This window comes from Polyodon spathula, chromosome 6 (assembly GCF_017654505.1).
Source record: "Polyodon spathula isolate WHYD16114869_AA chromosome 6, ASM1765450v1, whole genome shotgun sequence".
Lineage (NCBI taxonomy): Eukaryota > Metazoa > Chordata > Actinopteri > Acipenseriformes > Polyodontidae > Polyodon > Polyodon spathula.
The window spans coordinates 3,197,455-3,219,595 of NC_054539.1; the positions used below are offsets into that span (position 1 = coordinate 3,197,455).

Consider the following 22,141-nt stretch of genomic DNA (forward strand, 5'->3'; position numbering starts at 1 on the left):
TCAATTTTTAAATATTAGAAACATAGTGGAACAGGACTGGTACACTATAGTAACGCATGGCCAAACTTGAATCCTTCTTTAGCATAACCATTACACTTTAACATTAACGATTTATTTAAAAAATATACAGCAGATTCTCTTCTTCATATTTCACAGGTTGTCATTACAGTAACCAGTTTTATGAAAATGTCATTTAATACTGTACTGGAATCTGATCTGTATAAAAATCCCTGAAATTAGTTCTCAAGATGCACTCCCAGGGTGCACCCTATCGTCTCCGATTAAGGTTGTTTGTAGCAGGGTTCTTCTTTTCCATTTCCTGTAGGACACTGACACCTGAAGGTAGTCAAGTTTAACATTGCTGGAGAGCTTCTATTGGCACTGCTCAAGGAACAAGTGTTTCTTATATTGGATTTCTGAGTTGAGAAGCTATGCATTCTGTAGAAGTCTGCCTGTGCCTTGCACCAGCCGAACCTGCTCATTAACACAAAGAAATCTCTTCGAAATGGCTTTGTGAAGATTGCATACAAGAATGGATTTGAACAAGAGTTGATGGGGTAAAACAAAACCAGCAGAATCTTGGAGTTGCTCACGGTGATTAGTGGCACTTTGAACGCTGCAGAAATAGCAAAGAAAGTTATGGGTGCCATACATAGAAAGTCTGTGAAAATGAGCACTGCCATTCTTTTGGCAATTTTAGTGTCGCTGTTTTTGGTTGCGAATTCCGGATTGCGTACAGTTAGGTAGATTTTAATATAGCAGGTACAGATTATAATAAAGGCGATGACATTGAGCATCAGAATGAATATAACATACACCTGCGCTGGCGCAGTTTCGATATCCATGGGAAGGCACATGCTAACCTTCTTGTAGCTACTTACGCCCCAAATGGGCATGAAAGCCACTATGAGTGAAAACAGCCATCCCCCAATCATAATGATGGCAGCATGTCTGAAACGCAGCTTTCTGTCCAACTGCATGGCATAGGCAATGGTGTGCCAGCGCTCCAGTGTGATCATTGTCAAAGTGTACACTGAGAGTTCACTGGCAAACACTGTTAAAAACCCAGCTGCACCACAGCCAGCACCAGTCTGCCACTCTATTGCATGGTTGTAATAGTGGCCCTTTGATATACAATCAATAGAAGCGATGAGAAGCAAATAAATGCCCATGCAAAAATCAGCAAAGGCAAGGTTGCACATGAGGAACCTTGGGACGGTGAGCTTGTAGTGACTGGTGAGCAGAACAAGCAGTACAGCAAAGTTTCCAGCAATGGCAAAGACATTTATAATCCAGATAAGGATTCGAAGGAAGTCGTTGCCCAGGATGTCCTCGCAGGGATTGAACGCGTCTGGCTCTGGCGTACATCTAAAGTGAACTTCTGTCTTGCAGATTTCCAGTTCTGGATACAGATAATCCATGTTTACCGAATAGTCACTATCAGTCAGATCACTGACGTTCCAAGTTCCACCCAAAAAAAAAATAAAATAAAGAAAAGAAACAGTTATTCATTTAAATCAAGCAAATCTTCTTTTTAGACCCCCCCCCCCCCCCCCCCCCCCCCCCCCACCCACCCACCCACCCCCCCCCCCACTCACAAATAAACATTTCCACATATTTAATTTGCCTCTCTTTATGAGAAGGTAAATTATACATCTTTCTGCTTGTAACTCAGAGCAATGTATTTTCAATACAGCTGCACTATTTGAATGTTATTTGCATTGATTTGAGTGGCAGCAAAGCTCTAAAGCTTATTGAAGTTAATAACCGGATATTTTGTTTTTTAATACTGCCTCAGAAAATTGCAGGTGGTTTGAAGTGTTTTGTGTGTGACTTACACGTTGTCATGAGCTGTATAGTCTTTACAATTATTGGAAAGGTTACCAAATGTTGCAATAGAAGAACTCCTGGGAGAAGAAAAAAAGCAAACACATTGTACATATTAGAAAACCATGACACGTAGTATAATAGTTTAATAGTATATATAGTATGCTTTTTAATACTAATTATTTTTAAAGCAGTAGAATAGGACCAAAGGACCTGTGCTGCTAGCTTTATCACCGTCCACTCAAAACGCCATGAAATATAATTAGTTGAACCTTCACTTTCTAAAACATAAGCAGGATAGCAAGACTGCAGACATGCTTCTTAAAGATACATGCCAGGATTCACCAGGGTTTCTTCCACAACCCTTTAGTACCCACAGTAGGCACTCCTAGGTTTCTAATTTTAGTGGGGCCACATTAGCCTAGCAGTGTTGGGTTTTAAATGTACAAACGTTTTTTTTTTTTTGTTTGTTTTTTTAAAGCAGCTTCAGGGTTTTAAAAAATCTAAATCACTCCCATACAACAATAAAAAAAGGTTTTCAATAGTGCTGTGAGAAAGCAGTGTCAGGTTTGGTAAACTAATTTTTTTTTATTTTAAACCTTTTCAGCATCCAAATGTGTGTTGCTAAGTAATTTTAACAACTGTAAGGTTTAACAGTACTGTTCAGAGACACACTTACTTTTTCTTTCTGTCCCAGTTTCTGAAGGCACAGCAGTGACTGGGATATGTTAAATTAGCCTCCTGTAGATAAACAAACTTGTCCAGAGGGGGAAGTGTCTTCAGTGAGTAAGTGTCCCGAGCAATAAGTACTTTCACCAACTCAAGTCCATAGGTGGGCAGAACTTGGAGAGGTGTTGCAGAAATGTCTCTTTAAAACAACAGAAATCACTTGGGTTTTTTTCCTCACAATTCTGCAGGTTTTATCTTTAGAAAACCTGTGTGCTTCCTATTGTCAGTGCTTCTTTAAGGATGCACAATCTTAAATCCAATACTTAAAAATGACAACCTTTAAATGTTATTTCTCATGCAAACAGCACTAACTTACAGTAACTCAGGTCCTGTTGCTCCCCTGAAGGCATCGTTGTGTATTTGGTCTAGATATTTATTATCCTTAAGAATCCTGGGGATATAAAAGAAAGTATATTGATTCAATGAAACAGATGCACAAGTCACTCCTTAAAGTCTGCCACGGTAAATGTTCCAAACACCAAAAGCACAAAGCTTCAGCTCTTTCACAATTCAATCACGTTCACCTTGTCCCAAGTAGATTTTGGGTTATGTTAAATATATTTTAATTGCTTGCTAGGAAGAACACCCAAGTATCTCTCCAAACTGTCTGTATGTATTATTGTCCCCACTTCATGCTTGTGGTCTTCTTCTGACAACAATCACATAGGGCAGATTTATTAAGATACCTAATAATTAAAATAGAGTTCAATGGATAATGTTCTCATTTTCATACAGTAGTATGTAAATGCATTAAACACCTCAAGATTGGTCATTTATATCCTTTATATACCCACTGTAGAAATATTAGGGGAAACGGCTGTGGTGTCACACAGTAGAATAAAGTGGTAGCAGTGGAAAACTACTGAGTACAGAACTGTGTGCGTGCTTGAGGCAGAAGGTGGTTGTAAACAGTTATGTGGGTTTTTCACTGATATGTGTTTTACTGATGACTATTTGAAACTGGATCTTGGAGATAATTAAGTTTAGTTATATGTATGTCAGCTGAAACTGGATCTTGGAGTTAAGTACGTTTAGTTATATAGAATAAGGAAGACATGTATGAATCAATGTGTGCTTTCTGGTTAAGGACAGGGTGGTGGCAGCCCGTGATTGGTCAATGACGTATCTAGTAAAGTAGCGTTATGATGTGTGTATTAATACTGCTGTTTTGGAGAAGTCCCTTCCCTTGAATGATTCCACCGTGTAACAATTTTTTTTTTTTTTTGTTCCTGGGTAGTAAGTGTTATTTCCTAATTGCTTATGCCTCAAAAGTATAGAAAATGGCTATTATTCGCCACAAACTTTGCTTTTGTGACCAGGACAGTGATATTTCAAAATATCACTATTTCCAATGGGAAAACGGGCAAATGTGTCTTTTCGTTCACATAAAGTCAGAAAAAAACAACATATGAATCCAAATTAACATGTATTTATACTAAAGTAATACAAAAATGACTACAAAAGATTTAGAAGTGAGTAGTTTTTTGAGATTTACGATTATACTGTATTTACATGTTGTTTTTTTCTGACTTTATGTGAACGAAAAGACACACATTTGCCCGTTTTCCCATTGGAAGTAGTGATATTTTGAAATATCACTGTCCTGGTCACAAAAGCAAAGTTTGTGGGGAATAATAGCTGTTTTCTATACTTTTGAGGCATAAGCAATTAGGAAATAACACTTACTACCCAGGAACAAAAATTGTGTTACATAGTGTTCACAGTGCTGTTGAAGGTCACCCTGTACTTTGAATTTCCCTGTACTGTGATGCTGTTAGACTTCTGCTTTCTGTGCAGTAAACTACTTTTGGTGAGAAACATTACCTACAAGATCTTATCAATTTCTTTGATCACGGTAACAACACCTACAATGAAAACCTTTCCGGTTAGTTGTCAGTGATATAGAAACAATAGGCGCATTAACAACTTCTAAAAAGTCTCCTGCATTTTACCATGTGTATCTCTGTGTTCCTTTTCTATTACTATTTTAAATTAATTACATGTGTGGACTAATAAAGTAATCAATGAAATTAGACAATCACTCATTTGACTATTCTGACAATTTCCCAAGATTTTCAATTACATGGGCATGATTTCACATTAACAACAAATCAAAACTACAAAAGCAATGGAGTGTTCTAATGAATGCGCACACTGCTGTATACTTAACTAGAACCTTTCTTTGTAATGCTCACTTTTTATACTACTTTGTAATGTAAGACAGAGTTGACAGTAATTATATTTTAATGTTTGTTTTTTTCTGTTAAATTGTATGCCTGCTTGCTAATGTTATTATATGTTGTTTGATTTAATGATGCAGCATTGGCTTTTCTGTGAATAAACTGGTATGCATGCAAGTGGAATTGACTAACAATTCATAGATGAATCACCCATATTCGTATGCTCCATATTGAATTCCATAAAAAGGTGTATTTACCTAACCAATGAAATCAAGACTTTGATTTCAAATCACAATGTTCCACCATCTCTACTTGTCTGTCTGCCTTTACTCTCATATCTGTGTGTAAATAATATAGAGCTGTAAATAAGAAATATCTGTCTGAAAAGTGCATCAGCACCCGAGAACTGATTGATAAAAACAGGAGCTAACAACAGTTCTGCAATAAAACAGTGAGTCGCAAGGAGGAATGCACTGAGTGAAAACCCTGAGCACGATCCCTACAGTGAATACCGTCTGTCACGGCAGCCACAGCTCTCCTAATGCAATAGTCAATGCATTTTTGATAGCTGAAACAATTAAAGCTGAAGCCATCCAGAACAACATGTTTGAAGTTTCCAATGGGTCATGATTGTAACTGGAGTCAATGTAATGCAGTTAACATGGGGTTTGATACCTTCATGCATGACAGCTTCAATGCCAGACATTTTAAACTACTTACTTATAAGACTTTGGTAACTTGAGATCACTTGTACATGCACTGAATGGTAAGGCACAAACAAGAAGCGTCCCTAATCAGCCAACTGTAATACAATCCATTATACAAACTCAGAGTTTCAAAGGTGATATCAAAGTGTCTTCTCACAGTAACATTCTCCAAGTCTTTCTGCCACTCCACTCTCTACAGACACAATTTTTCAAAGTAGAAAACCAGGTATGTGAGAAACAAAGCAAGAATGGGCCAGGGGGAAGAGACACAGTTCTCATGGAGTTCATTTGTGGATGGGATCAAGGAGAGGTCACCTTTGATACACTATTTGTTTCTAGTGAAAAGTTATATAAAGCAAAATATACGTACAGTTTATTCAGTTTTGTCCCGTTGAACGCATAGCCCTGTATGTCTTTGAATCCATTTTTAAATAGATTCCTGAAAAAAACAGTACACAATTGACATTTAAGCATTAGCATTTGTTTTAATATGTGTTAATAACTCTATGTAACACAATTTTTGTTCCTGGGTAGTGAGTGTTATTTCCTAATTGCTTATGCCTCAAAAGTATAGAGAATGGCTATTATTCCCCACAAACTTTGCTTTTGTGACCAGGACAGTGATATTTTGAAATGTACCTATTTCCAATGAGAAAACTGTCTTTTCGTTCACATAAAGTCAGAAAAAAACAACATATGAATCCAAATTAACATGTATTTATACTAAAGTAATACAAAAATGACTATAAAAGATTTAGAAGCGAGTAGTTTTTCGGGATTTACGATTATACTGTAAATCACTTTCAGAAGTCTTGAAGGTACTTGAAGGCTGCCGACTCCTTATCTAGAGCTCTGACAAATTGTTTCATAAGGCCCAATTTGATGTGCAGTGGTGGCATCAGCACCTTCCGGGGGTCCACCAGTGGCTCCCACTTGACATTGTTCCTCCCCACAGAGAACTCGGTCCGCTGTGGTCAGTCCCACCTGCGTTAGTGCGCCTTGGTGTCCCTGCTGTCCCAAAGGCAAAGATAGCAGGGAAACTTGGCAAAACCGCCTTGGAGACCCATCAGGAATGCCACCATTTTGAAGTCTCCTATGACCTCCCAGCCGTACTCTGCTAGGCAGCTGGAACTAAACTGAACAGGTGGGCTTAAGGCCCCTGTATTTATACTACTATTTATATTACTGGAAAGTTCTGGAAAGTGCTAGAAGTTACTCCAAGTTTACTCAGCACTGAATCTATCTGGAATGTTCTGGAAAATAGGTACATTTCAAAATATCACTGTCCTGGTTACAAAAGCAAAGTTTGTGGGGAATAATAGCCATTTTCTATACTTTTGAGGCATAAGCAATTAGGAAATAACACTTACTACCCAGGAACCAAAAAATAAATAAAAATTTGTTACACAGTGTAATCATTATAAGTCATGTACATATGGCAGACCACTACACCTTTAACTAGTTACCTGCTATATTGGCAAATCAAGAAAATAGCCCTAAAGGATAAAAAAAGATCTGTATTTTACCTTCCTGAAGCTATACTCACATTAGTGAACACTCCTCAGCCAGCCCCAGAAATGCATTGGGTGGTACGGTTGTTATACGCATGTTGTCACAAATCTCACTGGAGAAATAAAGCTATTACTAGTTATTATTACAGCATACACATCCATTGAGAGACCTACTGTAGCTTGTTTAATAACTTGTTTTCTATGCAGTGCTGCTGAGTAAATATTTCTAAACCCTAAACCGAGATGCTACAGTAACATAACTCACTGTGAGCTCTCCTTTTTCAATAGGGTACTTATTCATTAAATGTCATTAAATAAAATGATTTAGGTCTTCAACTTCAGAAGCACAATGGGCCAGATTAATCTAGATATTTAATAACAATGCAATTTGTGCCATGTATTGCAGTTTATCTTGCAAAATAAGTAACTAACAACTCACACTGTTACTTCAAGGAGTCAAAAGTTTACCACGCCGCCAATTGCATTGCAAGTATAACTTTGCTAAATCTTGCAGAAACATAATCAGTGTGCTTGTTACACATTTCTAAAACTGTACACCTGCTATACAACATTTTTTACGCAACCAGCAATCTTCAATCATTAAACCTGCAGCATTGCACAATCCAGTTCAAGTCTGACCGAGAATAAAAGTCAATGGTGCCTTTTACCATGCATTTCTATTACTGCATTGCCTCCCATGCACTTACTTCATCAGAAACATTCTATTACTGCATTGCCTCCCATGCACTGTACTTCATCAGAAACATTCTATTACTGCATTGCCTCCCATGCACTGTACTTCATCAGAAACATTCTATTACTGCATTGCCTCCCATGCACTGTACTTCATCAGAAACATTCTATTACTGCACTGCCCCCCATGCACTGTACTTCATCAGAAACATTCTATTACTGCATTGCCTCCCATGCACTGTACTTCATCAGAAACATTCTATTACTGCACTGCCCCCCATGCACTGTACTTCATCAGAAACATTCTATTACTGCATTGCCTCCCATGCACTGTACTTCATCAGAAACATTCTATTACTGCACTGCCCCCCATGCACTGTACTTCATCAGAAACATTCTATTACTGCATTGCCTCCCATGCACTGTACTTCATCAGAAACATTCTATTACTGCACTGCCCCCCATGCACTGTACTTCATCAGAAACATTCTATTACTGCATTGCCTCCCATGCACTGTACTTCATCAGAAACATTCTATTACTGCACTGCCCCCCATGCACTGTACTTCATCAGAAACATTCTATTACTGCATTGCCTCCCATGCACTGTACTTCATCAGAAACATTCTATTACTGCATTGCCTCCCATGCACTGTACTTCATCAGAAACATTCTATTACTGCATTGCCTCCCATGCACTGTACTTCATCAGAAACCTTGCCTTTTTCAATGTCCATTTGTTTTCATTCCCCAGAGGGGTAGTTTTAACTGTAAAAAAAACAACATTTATCCCCGAATGAAATATGCTTCCCAGTGTGCCAACCTGTCAGCCAAACAGGCATGATTCTGTGGCTACTTCCAGAACTAGGAGGTTGAAATGCCATATTCAACCTACTTATAAGAAATCAAAATCTAAACTAAATGTAAAAAAAAAAATGGCAGTATGATTTGCGAGGTGTATTTCTCAACAGTGAATTAACCCATTTCCAATCTAACTGCTATTAATAATTCTGCCTGTAGTCATATTAAGGCTGAGACGAGATGCATGAGTTGACAAACACTTTAATGATGTATCTCAATACTCACAGGAAAAAATAGGACTCCATAGAGAAGATCTTTGTTAAATCAGGAAATATAGTTATTCCAGTGTTACAAATACTCCTGATAATAGAAGAACAGAAATACTAAATATGTGACATCTTATATGTATGGACAGAAAACCAAATAATATATATTATAAATATGTCATCTTTAAATCCTGTGCCCAATTTATTTATAAAAAAACTACAAGTGATGACCGGTCATTAAATTGCTATAAAAATGTTTTAGAAAAAAAGATGGAACTGTTACAAAAAAAACAAACTCACAACGATTCTTACAGGTATTTTAACTTTGGAAGATTTACAAACGCCTCCTGTTCAATCGTCACAAGATGTTTTGTATTCTGAATTAAGCTAAAATGAGAGAAAAAGCAAACAACAACAAAAATGAATACAGTCCAAATATTTCTTTAAAAATTGAAATATATACAGTAGATGGCAGCGAATGTCTTTCACTGAGTCAAGGCTGCTGCTGCAGACTTGTTCAAATGCTTGGTCATTCTATCCATGGGGAGACTGAATATTTATTTAGCAAAAGTGATTTTAAAGTTTGTAAAGGCTCTACACCTTGCGGCTGATGGGTTAATAATACTGACATCAGCATAAGCATGTACAGTAGTTTCCTCTGGACTAGAGTGCTTGCTGTTTAGTTGAATGGTAAGATGCTTGTTTTTGATCTGTGAAGTTATCGGTTTGCTTCCAGCACTTGGCACTCCATTCAGTTTAATGGGCAAAGATGCCAAACCATTACAGTGCTGTACAGTTGAGAGGCAAGTATGTTCCTGATAGTGATAAACTGAGTTGCTTCAGTTTAAATTAGTTGTCACTTAGTCATTGTCACTTATCTTAGTCAGTTATCATCACTTGCAACACACTTAATTATTGAAGCTGAAGACAAATGGATGAATTGCAACTGGGACAAGTTAATTTATTTTCAGTTTAGTGTTCACAGTTTATCGCCATGATCCATCTGGTTTGCAATGAGTGGAGAAGTGAGTATGGGGCTCATTGCAATCAGGACTACTTGTGATATCTGCCTACAAGTATCTGGAACAGCATGAGAGCCTTTCTACACTAGGCACACCTGTCTTTCAGCTTTGCTTTGAACATGTTAAATAAATGACTTGTACTTACATTTCAGTAAGGCTGGGAAGGTAGACAAAAGCTTGTGTTTTTATTCTCTCAACTGAGTTGCTGTGGGTAATTTCACTGTAAAAAAAATACATACAACAGAAGTACTTTAACAAATGTACTAAATATGTATTAACACTGTGTTCTTAACGCAAAGGCAAGAGGGGTCCATTGAATCTCAGCAGCCAATAGAAAGCTACCACAGGGCTGGTCCTGGGATCTACTGTATAGATCTGTATACTGGGATCCCAGTGCACTGTTAGAATTTATTATATAAGCCTATGGGCAAAGACACATTTACAGAGGAATGAAATGATTGAAACAGTGATTTTATAACAAGCAATAATCTAGCAAAATAATAATTGAACCACTCCTTCTTTCTTGCTAGTTTTATACTTTTTAATTATTTTAATCCTTTTGTACTAGCTTTAGAATAGGGTTCACTAAATCAGACCCAGATAATTATCATGCTTGGACCCCACCTCACCTACTCTGTTAAGCAAACAAATGAGACCATTTTTAGAAACCACACTAATGACTTCTAGCATCGATGTGCAGTGCTCGACAACTAGAATGCTTGACTGCTGTGCAAAGAGTTCTCTATTGGGTTTATTTATTTTGCATAATTAATTGCAATAGCTAAGTGCTCATGTTAAAAGATTGCAGCTAGATGTACAGATTATGTGACAAATAAAGCACAGCAATAGGAATAATACAGTTAGAAATATGTAAGCCACAATGTTGTTCTTTTGTGGAGTATCGCAGTGACTGTATTTTGGGTATAGTACAGAATGCATGACTTATGACCCAGTTTTACATGAACCATAATGTGTGAATATAGAAAACACAGGATACAGCAATGGTAAAGTAACAAGGTTGTACACCTAGTTTTTACAAAGGGATTTATTATATTAAGGTACACTAGTCAGAAGAGATCTTACGGTTTGGTGTTTTGAGTTTATAGTATATACTCAGCATTCCATTTTGTGAATACCGCTTTGCTTTCTCTGTGAACTTTAGAACATTCCTTCTGCGCCATCCTGCCAAATTAACTGGTTTGGGGTCGCCTTGCCCCTGCGTGTCAGTCGAGTCCATACTGCTGGGATTCAACTAGACTGCAAGCCAAGGATTCGAAGGGCTGGTCCGGGGAGGTATAACATTTTCAGAGACTTGCTGTATTATATCTTTCTAAAAAGCCAAGACCATGTAGAATCCAACTCTGTAATAGTTGCACATGTCAGAAGAAATTGAGAACCTGTGTATTTATATAGGTACGAAGACAGCGCAAAACCTAATAAAAAGACTGTCACAAGGATGGCTGTAGTGGTGACATCAGAACCGGAACAGAAACACACAGAGTGAATATGGGGTAAAGCAATGGCTGCACTCAATATTTATTAACAAATAAACAGACGGTGAAACAAACAAGCAGACTTTTAACAAAACACAAAACAAAAGGGCACAAAACAAACAGTCGAACGGTTGACGAACACTAAATAAACAAGGATCGTGCTGGTATTCCAGCACATGTAGCAATTGTTTATTTCTATTTTAGATTTTACATCCTCTGTCTCACTCTCATTCTCCACTCACAAACACCCAACCCTGTGTGCGTGAAAACGGACTCTATATATACAGCTGTGCTGGGATTCAATTACTATTTAATCATTCACTTGAATCCCAGCATGTGAACTAATTTGTGCAATTAATGAAGTGATTGTGCAATCCCCGTGTCTAAATACAACCATATATTTTGAATCAGTCATGCTACAAAGCCCCATTATGTCCCGTGCACCAATACATATACACCAACATTAATACACCACATGCAAAATATAAACATAAAACACACACATGGGCCAGGCACCCCACCACAAGGAGTCACCATGTTTTTAAATGCAACAAAACTGTAACGTATTCATGTTTAACACTAAAGTGAAACAGTTAACGACAATTAAAAGGGGGTCTATTCTAAGGCTGTAAATACTAAAGCTCTTTAACTTTCTATTACTCCAGCTGGGTTTTTTTCTGGGTTAGGTAATGACCACTTTTTTACATTATTACCTGGGCTTTTTTTCACTGTAAAAAAATGCTAATTTTGCTCAATTTCATGGTCCAGAAATAGGTACAGTATTTCAAGATATTTCACAATAAAACAAAATATTTACACAAGTGACCCGCATTTCGCAGGTCAGACCAGCAAACTGACATTAAAACATGAACACCCGCGACAGTCATTGTACAACCCACAAAAATAAAACGTACATGTTACAGTCGAGTAAAAGTCAAGTTGCAAATTACATCATTTTAAATAAACCAATGTTATTGTTTTCTTTTATTGATTCAGAATAATTTAGGTCCGGTCAGCCATTGTCCAAAATATTCTCGAGGAAGGGGGCTATACCGACCCCCCCCCCCGCCCCATCTGTAGCAAATAGTCTGGACCAGCATTCCAGTTCATGAAACTTTAGGCCTATGCTTTAAACACACAAAAACAAATCATGAGTATTCATTGAGGAAAACTTCAAATGAATGTGTCTGTACCATTGCAGAATGTTAAAGCCAGGCTGCTGAAGAGACGACTAGACAAGACAAGCATCAAATGAGAATTAGTTACATTGTGAACTATCTATCAACTGACATAAAAAAAAAAAAAAAGCTTTCTAAAAATTTCATTTAAAACCACCTTCAGGCCAACATTGTTTATGCTTTTGTGTAGAAAAATTACAATAACGCTTAACGAAGCAAACTGAACACTAGAACAGCAGCCCCATTACTGACCAAAACGGGCAATAATATTACTGTTCTAGCCTTATCCTATACATACCTGAAGGAGTGGCTGGTGGCATGTCTCAGATAGAACTACCACTCAAACAAGAGGGTGTTCTTTTAGTTTAGTTTGTTTTGCGACTGGTTTCCTCCAGGATTTATAACAAGACGTGAAAAATCTCTGCATGAAGTATCTTGGACCACAGTGTCCCAGTAAATCTCTAACTCTTATTACAGCTCTGCTAATGGACTTGCAATAGGGTTGAGTAGGCCTGGTGGACTCATTAAGAAAAGTACTGCCGTTAGACAGACATGCACTACAGATCTTATGTAAATAATCCCGTTGCCTGTATTTTCAAATCGGTAAAAATGCACTTAAAATATTTTACAAGCATCTATGATGATCGATGACATAAATCAAGACCCTGGTGAGCTTCAGATGACATTGTGCCTCTAACATTAATCAACATGAATACATGTTGGCTACGGATGTCAATTACTTGCAGCTCTTCCAGTGATCAGCTTTATATAGATGATCTTGGTATTGTGTGGATTTCGTTTCCAGTTTCATTTGAACATGTTATTCAGGGAATGTAACCAACATCCTAATGTAGTCAGAAAAAAGGAGTTGCCATAGAAACATTGGCTTCTGAGAAAGGCACATGCTGTGAAAAAAATATGTTCTACACACTACAGGAAATCATGTATACTACAACAATATATTCCAATTTACCAGTACAGTTTTTATTTACTTTTAATTTATTTCATGAAAAAAAGGTGTATTTCACATAGGTGTAGCTGTTAAGAATGTGTCATTATGAAAACACAGTCATCAGTACAGTTTAGCATGACAGCTGCAATGTGTTGCTGGTGAAATGAATGCCTCTGGCACAACTAATGGGACAAAACGTCCCAAGAGCCATGTATTAATTTATACACAGGACAGAAGGTAACAAAACGATTTTCCACGGGCAGTCAGTGCAGTCGAGATCACCTCGTTTTCAGGGGGTTTTGTAGGCAGCAAAATAAGCCAAAACACACATACAGCTGCTACCTTACATTCACATGTTTTACATGACAGAGCTGAGCAGTTCCCTTTATATCTGCGGTGTAAGGTAAGCTCTCCATAAAACAATTAATTCCAATCATTGTTTGTGTTATTTTGAGTTCATGCCCATGAGATCTTGCAGATTTTAACTTTTTTATTTTAGACATACATTTATTTTTAATTCACACTTGATGCCTTACACTACGTGTTTAAATAATCTGAGAATATATCATGTTTTAAGCAGGCAGTAGTCAGCAAACACAGAACAAGACAAACAAAACCCTCCCATATAACTCACCTGCTCCACAGACAACCTTACTGCAGACTACTTGAGTTCACAGTAAAATTATTATGCGAGAAAATGTGATTATTATTATGTGATAAAACAAACCATAGGATTCTACGTATACAAAGAAATGCATGAACATTTGTGTATAGAGATTTTTACATTTATTAACTGACAGTTGCCACAATTTCACATGGCACCGACATTATAGCTGGACACCCAGAGTGCCTGTCTCATCAGAAATTCAGCGTTCACTACTGTAAATAGTTGCTGATTCTGTATAATAAATTACAATAAATAAAACCCCATGCAAACTATTTTTATTTTCCCCACGTTCATGATTGCAAAGAGGCAAAATTGTTCCTGTGAGTTCATCTTGTCAATGTCAAACCTGCATAATTTGTTAATTTGTTTAATGATTAATGAAATTGCTGCCGCTGCAAATAACCGAATGTGAACGATCACATACTCAAAATAGAGGAAGTACTGCATATTGCACTACATATTCTCTGTTTACAAAAAGAGAAGTAGATGAACACACAAATATGCACAGAACACCACTTATACACTAATATAATCAATTCTGCCTCATTGCCTTTCTACATTACAATGAAACTCAGTGTGTGCCTTCTCTGATGGTTTGAGACTGAATCTACAATCACCCTTTAACACAAATCCAAATGGTCTTTTATGTAGAGAGGTGTATGCTGTATGGACACATAATTTGCCATATTATCAGAATGAATGATAGACACGAAATGTCTCTGTCTCACCAAAAGCATGTATGAAAGAGAATAGATGTGTTTTAAACTTACATTCTCGACACGTTGCTCAGTCCTCCAAAGGTAAAGCTCAGGATCATTTTGAATGGGAGATGAGTTAATCTCCTGGGAAAAGCAAAACAAAAACAAAAGACAAAGACATTGTTATTAACCAGGGGAAGGAATAAAACTGCAATGGCATAGCTGCCAACCTTTGAAAATATAACATTGGGAGACATATACCATACATACCTTGTTTTACTTGTAAGAGAAAACTTACTTAACGTAAGAATGCATTACAATTGGTAATCTAAATGATCTGGAGTTTCTGGAGTCTCGCCGGGAGACCAGTTGTACATTGTATCAGTTAGTTGTGCATTATATCTCTTAGTTGTGTATTTTATCAGTTAGTTGTGTATTTTATCGGTCAGTTGTATATTGTATTGGTTAGTTGTGTACTGTACCAGTTAGTTGTGTATTTTATCAGTTGTGTATTTTAAACAGAAAAATCTTTAACACCAGAATGATGTGCACGATATGAATTTCTCTGGATGCATGGCTTCTCAATAGCTGTACTGTACAGGACAAAAAGTATATTAACATTCAATTACTGGGAATAATACAGTACCACAGAGAGGTTGTAATGGTTTTCAGAGGTATAACACAGGTGTCAGGTATTTTAGTGTATGTCAGTAGCTTATTCTTTGTAAAAAGGACAAGCTATAAAAGTGTGTATGAATGTATGTATGTTTAGTACATATATATATATAAAGTACATCTGCATTATGGAAAGGTTTCTATGGGGTTTGATAGTGTCAACGCTCACATTTCACATTGCAGTACAAAAGTCTGTTTGACAGCTTTTTCAAAGTACAAGACAGTCACTCTCTTCAGGACTCACAGACTGCAGCATACAATGAGTCTGGGCTGTAAGACACTCTATTCATGACTCACAGACTGCAGCACACAATGAGACTGGCCTGTAAGACACTCTATTCATGACTCACAGACTGCAGCACACAATGAGACTGGCCTGTAAGACACTCTATTCATGACTCACAGACTGCAGCACACAATGAGACTGGGCTGTAAGACACTCTATTCATGACTCACAGACTACAACATACAATGAGACTGGCCTGTAAGACACTCTATCCATGACTCACAGACTGCAGCACACAATGAGACTGGCCTGTAAGACACTCTATCCATGACTCACAGACTGCAGCACACAATGAGACTGGCCTGTAAGACACTCTATTCATGACTCACAGACTACAACATACAATGAGACTGGGCTGTAAGACACTCTATCCATGACTCACAGACTACAACATACAATGAGACTGGCCTGTAAGACACTCTATTCATGACTCACAGACTGCAGCACACAATGAGACTGGGCTGTAAGACACTCTATCCATGACTCACAGACTACAACATACAATGAGACTGGGCTGTAAGACACTCTATTTAGGACTCACAGACTGCAGCACACAATGAGACTGGGCTGTAAGACACTCTATTCAGGACTCACAGACTGCAACATACAATGAGACTGGGCTGTAAGACACTCTATTTAGGACTCACAGACTGCAGCACACAATGAGACTGGGCTGTAAGACACTCTATTCAGGACTCACAGACTGCAACATACAATGAGACTGGGCTGTAGGACACTCTGTGCCAAATTGATATCTGGATAATTCTTGCTCTGAGTCTGCTGAAGGCCATGACAGTTAAAAATAAAAACAGCATTATTTTTCTTGCACCCGTATATACAAAGCAAAAGCTAAATCACATGCAATTATAGACGGCTCCAATACTTCTGTGGAACACATTGGCCGTACTTTCAAATACATTGTGACTCACTCCTAATGAGAGAAAACCGACATTGCACCTTGAGGCCTGTCAGAAATAAGTGTCCTGCTCTGGTGCTAAAGCACATACTAGACTGTATCAGAAGGTTATTAGTTACTGCATTATGTTTCAGTGCAGGAAGTAAATATGTGACCCAGGTCGAAGGACTAAGAAGAAATTATTTGCAATGTCAAAGACTGGATTACTTCTCTTCTTAACACCCTCTTATACCTTCTGTATAGATTTAAACTTTAATAGACTGCGCATAGTTACTCATTAGTAGCACTGTGTGTGCTGCACAGTGAAACAACAATATACTACAGTCAGTGCTTATTACTCACTTTTAACACAAGATTTTAAAGATAGTTTCCAACCTTATAACTCTGAGCTAGAGGAACTTAATACACAAAATATTTTTGTATTTATTTTTTGCACCGTGAGTATGTGCTAACAGGTTTAATCAGCAACAACAACAAAGCGCGCCCGCACACACACACAAACTGGCTTTGGAGGCTGGTGATACATTCTTGTTTCAGCTTCTTAAAGGTACAGTAATTATAATAATCCCTTTGCTTTTGTGCTTTATTGTTTTGTTTATTGAATACATGTAAACAGAGACTTTTTTTACGTGAAGTGACTAAATGTAAAAAGTGAAACAGAATTGCCAAATGTTTTCTTATTTTTTTTTATCTGCAGTGGAGCCTATTCTGTCCTGCTAAGAGCTGACATTTCTGTTTGCAGAAACAATTGAATACTGGGCTCTGCTCACAAAGTATTAACTGATGAGTTATTTAAAGAAAAACATATTGTAATAACTCCTGAGTTTAAGCTTTCTGAATAGGGCCCAGTGTTTTAACCATCAGTGTTTGATATCTCCAGCCACCATTTACCCATTGGTAAGCCAATAAGAGGCAGAGTTTTAATGCAGTAAATCATATTACAATAGATTGCAAGTTTGGGTACAATGAACACTGCTGAAATGCACTTTTATTCATTTAGTTAATAAAAATCTTATGACAGTCTGTTTTATTAATGGGGTACTTCTTGATCTGGAGAGTGGCAATTATATACTCATTAGACCTCAGTTCACACAGAGGCATCTATCTAAGAATCTCTTCCACATTGGAGTCAGATCAATTTATAAACCTCACGGATCGCCTCAAACACTTAGGTTCTGAGAAGAGTGGTCTGGGACTGGTAATACTGGTTCTGACACTGCTGGGACTGGTAAGACTGGTGCTGACACTGCTGGGACTGGTAAGACTGGTGCTGACACTGCTAGGACTGGTAAGACTGGTGCTGACACTGCTGGGACTGGTAAGACTGGTGCTGACACTGCTGGACTGGTAAGACTGGTGCTGACACTGCTAGGACTGGTAAGACCGGTGCTAACACTGCTGGGACTGGTAAGACTGGTGCTGACACTGCTGGGACTGGTAAGACTGGTGCTGACACTGCTGGGACTGGTAAGACTGGTGCTGACACTGCTGGGACTGGTAAGATTGGTGCTGACACTGCTGGGACTGGTAAGACTGGTTCAGACACTGCTGGGACTGGTAAGACTGGTTCAGACACTGCTGGCACTGGTAAGATTGGTGCTGACACTGCTGGGACTGGTAAGACTGGTGCTGACACTGCTGGGACTGGTAAAACTGGTGCTGACACTGCTGGGACTGGTAAGATTGGTGCTGACACTGCTGGGACTATGATGCCATGATTAAAAACATTAATTTAGAAGGCTTTACTTTAAACAAAGAACAGTAACACACCAGACAGCAACCAACTACCCACCCAGCGCTACAGTGCTCAAAGATACCCCCAAAGTCCCACATGGAAGGCTAGCGCACTGCCAGCTACAGTTACAGCTTCCAGGGCAGGCTGACATAGTGCCAGGTAGGAGAAAGTTTCACAGAGGTCCCAGTGCTGCAGCGAGTCGGCCTGTGCTCTAAATAAATACACATGGCCCCATAAATTAGCCAGAAATAAAGCAAATTCAACTGCCCGGTTTACACATTTTCTACAACACATCAGTATTAAAAACAATACTTCCTTGGATTTTTTTCTCTAAAGAGAGAGATATATGTATGTATGTATGTGTGTGTATATATATATATATATATATATATATATATATATATATATATATATATATATAGTAACACGGCATGGAGGGGGTTAATATCCTCCCTGCTAAAAACATAATTGTTTAATTGTTTAATTAGTTAATTATGACCTGCACCTGGCTATTATAAATTAGATCCAGGTGCAGGGTATATAAAGAAAGCGGACAGGTCCTTCAGGGCTGCTGCTGTGTGAAGGAGCCTGATTGAAGGTTTGTGTAATCGTAATGAAAAAGGTACTGTGTGAAATGCTGTGTGTTTTGTTTTTATGCCAGGTAAATGGCTTAGCCATCCTGAGAGCTAGTCAGGGATCTGCATCAAATGTTTAGTAAGAGCTCCGAAGGAGCTAGGTGTTTGTTTTGTTTTTATTTATTTTGTATAATTAAAAGTGCGCGTCAGCGCTTATTCTTTCAAATTCTGTGTGTGTATGTGTATATATATATATATATATATATATATATATATATATATATATATATATATATATATATATATATAGAGAGAGAGAGAGAGAGAGAGAGAGAGAGAGAGAGAGAGAGAGAGAGAGAGAGAGAGATAATTTAAATGCTGTCACAAAACAGTGTATTTATGGCTAGAATTACCTCAGATTCTTCTAGCCCATGGCATTGTGGACACAGAAATACAATACATGAAAAGTACTACACTATCAGCTATGAATTTTTACATCAGGAGGAGGCGGAGGCATTGCCATTGCATAGGAAAAAACATTGATTTATTAAAACGTATCACAGCTGAACATCACACAGCACTGTCAGCAGAAAAATATTAATACAAGAATAAATGAAATCACTAAGCATTCTTACCTATGCATTTAAAAACAACCCAGCAAATCTGGGAGTACTGCGTTTTCTCGTAGAGAGGTCATTCTAATGATAGTACCTATTTCCTTGAAACTTGGCAGTAACAGATAGAGGGCTTTGTAAGCTCATTTCCACGCTCTCACATTGTTATCAGTATTTCTTTAGATGTTGGTTGTTTCTGAGTACATCTGATTAGTCGAAACTGATGTATTTTATAGTAACTGCTATTCCTTCAAACACACTGTCATATTAGGTTAGCTTCCAGTCTACCAGAGCGAGGCTGAGACGCTACAAGTGAGAATGGTGACAGGGTATCAGGAAACAATTTAAATCTACAGTGCAGTGCTTGACAAATCTGCAGATTCTCAATTGCAGTTAAGAATAAACAAGCTAAGAACAGCAGCACAGTGATAAGGGGATCAAGCTGCTGCTGAGTATTAGGATAATTGATTTTAATGCTTTGTTTGTGCGTTCAGGGTCAAGTGGCATTCAATGTAAAAATAGCTCCTTGCAAATGGTATTAGGTCATGCAGAAAACAAATCCAACGTATCTGTTTTTAATTACAATATTCACCAGACTCCTTCCAGGCAATTGCTTTGCATTTCACTGCAGCCCTGTGTTATGTTTCAAGGCAAGCAGTCACACGGAGGAATGTAGAAAATATGTGCGTCATTGGAAATGCAACGAGTGGATATGGTGAATTTGTTTCGCATCACAGGGTTTATTATTTTGTAGCCTCTATCTGACTTAAGCCTTTAAGGTACATGGGGAAATATGTGTCCCACAAATAAAATTGATGGTAACTTCCTTAGTTTTGCAATGAGGTGCATGAAGCAGGGTTGCAAATGTACTGACAGGGTGGATCTGGTCATTCCAATTGTCAATTTCCTCATGATACTTGAGCCGCTCAATTCCGTACCTAATGGGGTTAACACACTATTTACTCCATGTACATGAATCTTATCAGTCCTAAATGAACAGGATCAATTTCTAATGCATCTCAAAACAGCAATGAAAAAAATGCAATGAAGTAAAAGCAGCTTGGAGCTACTCCGACTGGCCAGTGACAGACAAACAATGATAATGAAAGTGTTTTAGAAATGCGCAACTGCAGCAATCTACAATATTGTTTTCAATCAAACAGCAGGCAAAGGTCAATCCCAAAGCTCGCGCATCTCATACAACATCTTTCATTATAATAAATCTATTGCTTTATATGACAATTCCGAGATTTTGGCTTGAATATACTCTTTGTACAGCAATACAAATATCATACAATCTAAAGAAAAAATAAACGCTTTTCATGAATGTGTGTGTGCCCCAGTTAACCATGCTTCATCATGCTTCTAGGTTCTTCAACACATTTCTGTGCTATGCTTGTACTACTGCAGTAAACCCTGTTTTAATACTGCTGCTGAATCTAGCAGGTGTAACTGTGGTTTGAAGGTGGGGTTCCTTTTGCTTCTTAATGCTTGCTTGTGTATATAACTGATTGGTACAGCATCTCATTAGAATTAGACTTATTTAAAAATGAACTAAATTACTTATTGATGACAAACACACACACAATCACACACACACACACACACACACACACACACACACACACACACACACACACCTTTTCACTGTTCCTTTTTTTATTTAACTTCATTTTATTTAACTTTCAAATCTGTCTATACAGCAGGTTTTTATTTCAACCTACAATTTAAATTGGTTTAAAAAAAAACATTAACATTTAACATTATCAGCGCTGGGTTAAGATGGCAAGAACGTTACCAGGTATACAGTACAGTGGTGTAACCTAATAAGGATACATGGTGATTTGATATGAAAAAAAAAAAAAAAAAGTATTAGGCTACAATATACTTACAAATTAATATGAGCGTTTTCATTTTTTGATGCAAGCTGAGTTTCCCTGGAGCAGTTGATTGTGCTTTCAGTACAGCTGCAAATCTCAGGGCACAGAAACCTAAAAGCAGACAGCGGCAGATATAGGCTGCAGCTTAAAATAATAACAAGGAGTCCGAATGAAGCCATAGTGCCAAATCAGAAAGTTAAGTTGTATTGTTCTCCCGTGATAAACTGTCTGAGTTGATGTTGAGCTCCACTTGTTGCAACCTGGACAAGGACTGTACTTCTGACAGGTCTGACATAGCAGCGTGTTTCCTCCTTCTCTATAGCACTTCTTTACAAAGACGAAACTACTTCGTCATCAAATGAAAAACAGGCGAGTCTATTGGGTGCGGTGAACACCGGGCGCTAACAACTTTTATCCGAGTTTGCTGAAAAACATGGAAACGTGTCTTGATACTAGTCTGTATCAATATTAGGTTTGCATCGCATAAACACGAGCCTGGCGTTAGATGCCTTAAATAAATCGATACTGTCCCGCATTACTCACCTGTTACATGACATGTCCGTGTAGTAACGGGAGTGCAATAGGGGTGTCGTCAACTGCACCTAGGAACTCACTTTTCAATTCAGCAGAGTGTCAGAAGATTTCCTTAAAACGGGATACGAATCAGAAACACGGCTTTCATTTCTCCGCTGTCATGCAGCGCTGGTGAATCCGTGACAATGTCCACAACATGCAA

The 22,141-nt window shown here is 37.9% G+C and overlaps 1 pseudogene; it reads right to left on the bottom strand.

Moving 5' to 3' along the window:
• Positions 1-282: 282 nt before the first annotated feature.
• On the bottom strand, positions 283-21,707 carry LOC121316702 (annotated as a pseudogene).
• Between the last annotated feature and the right edge of the window lie 434 nt (positions 21,708-22,141).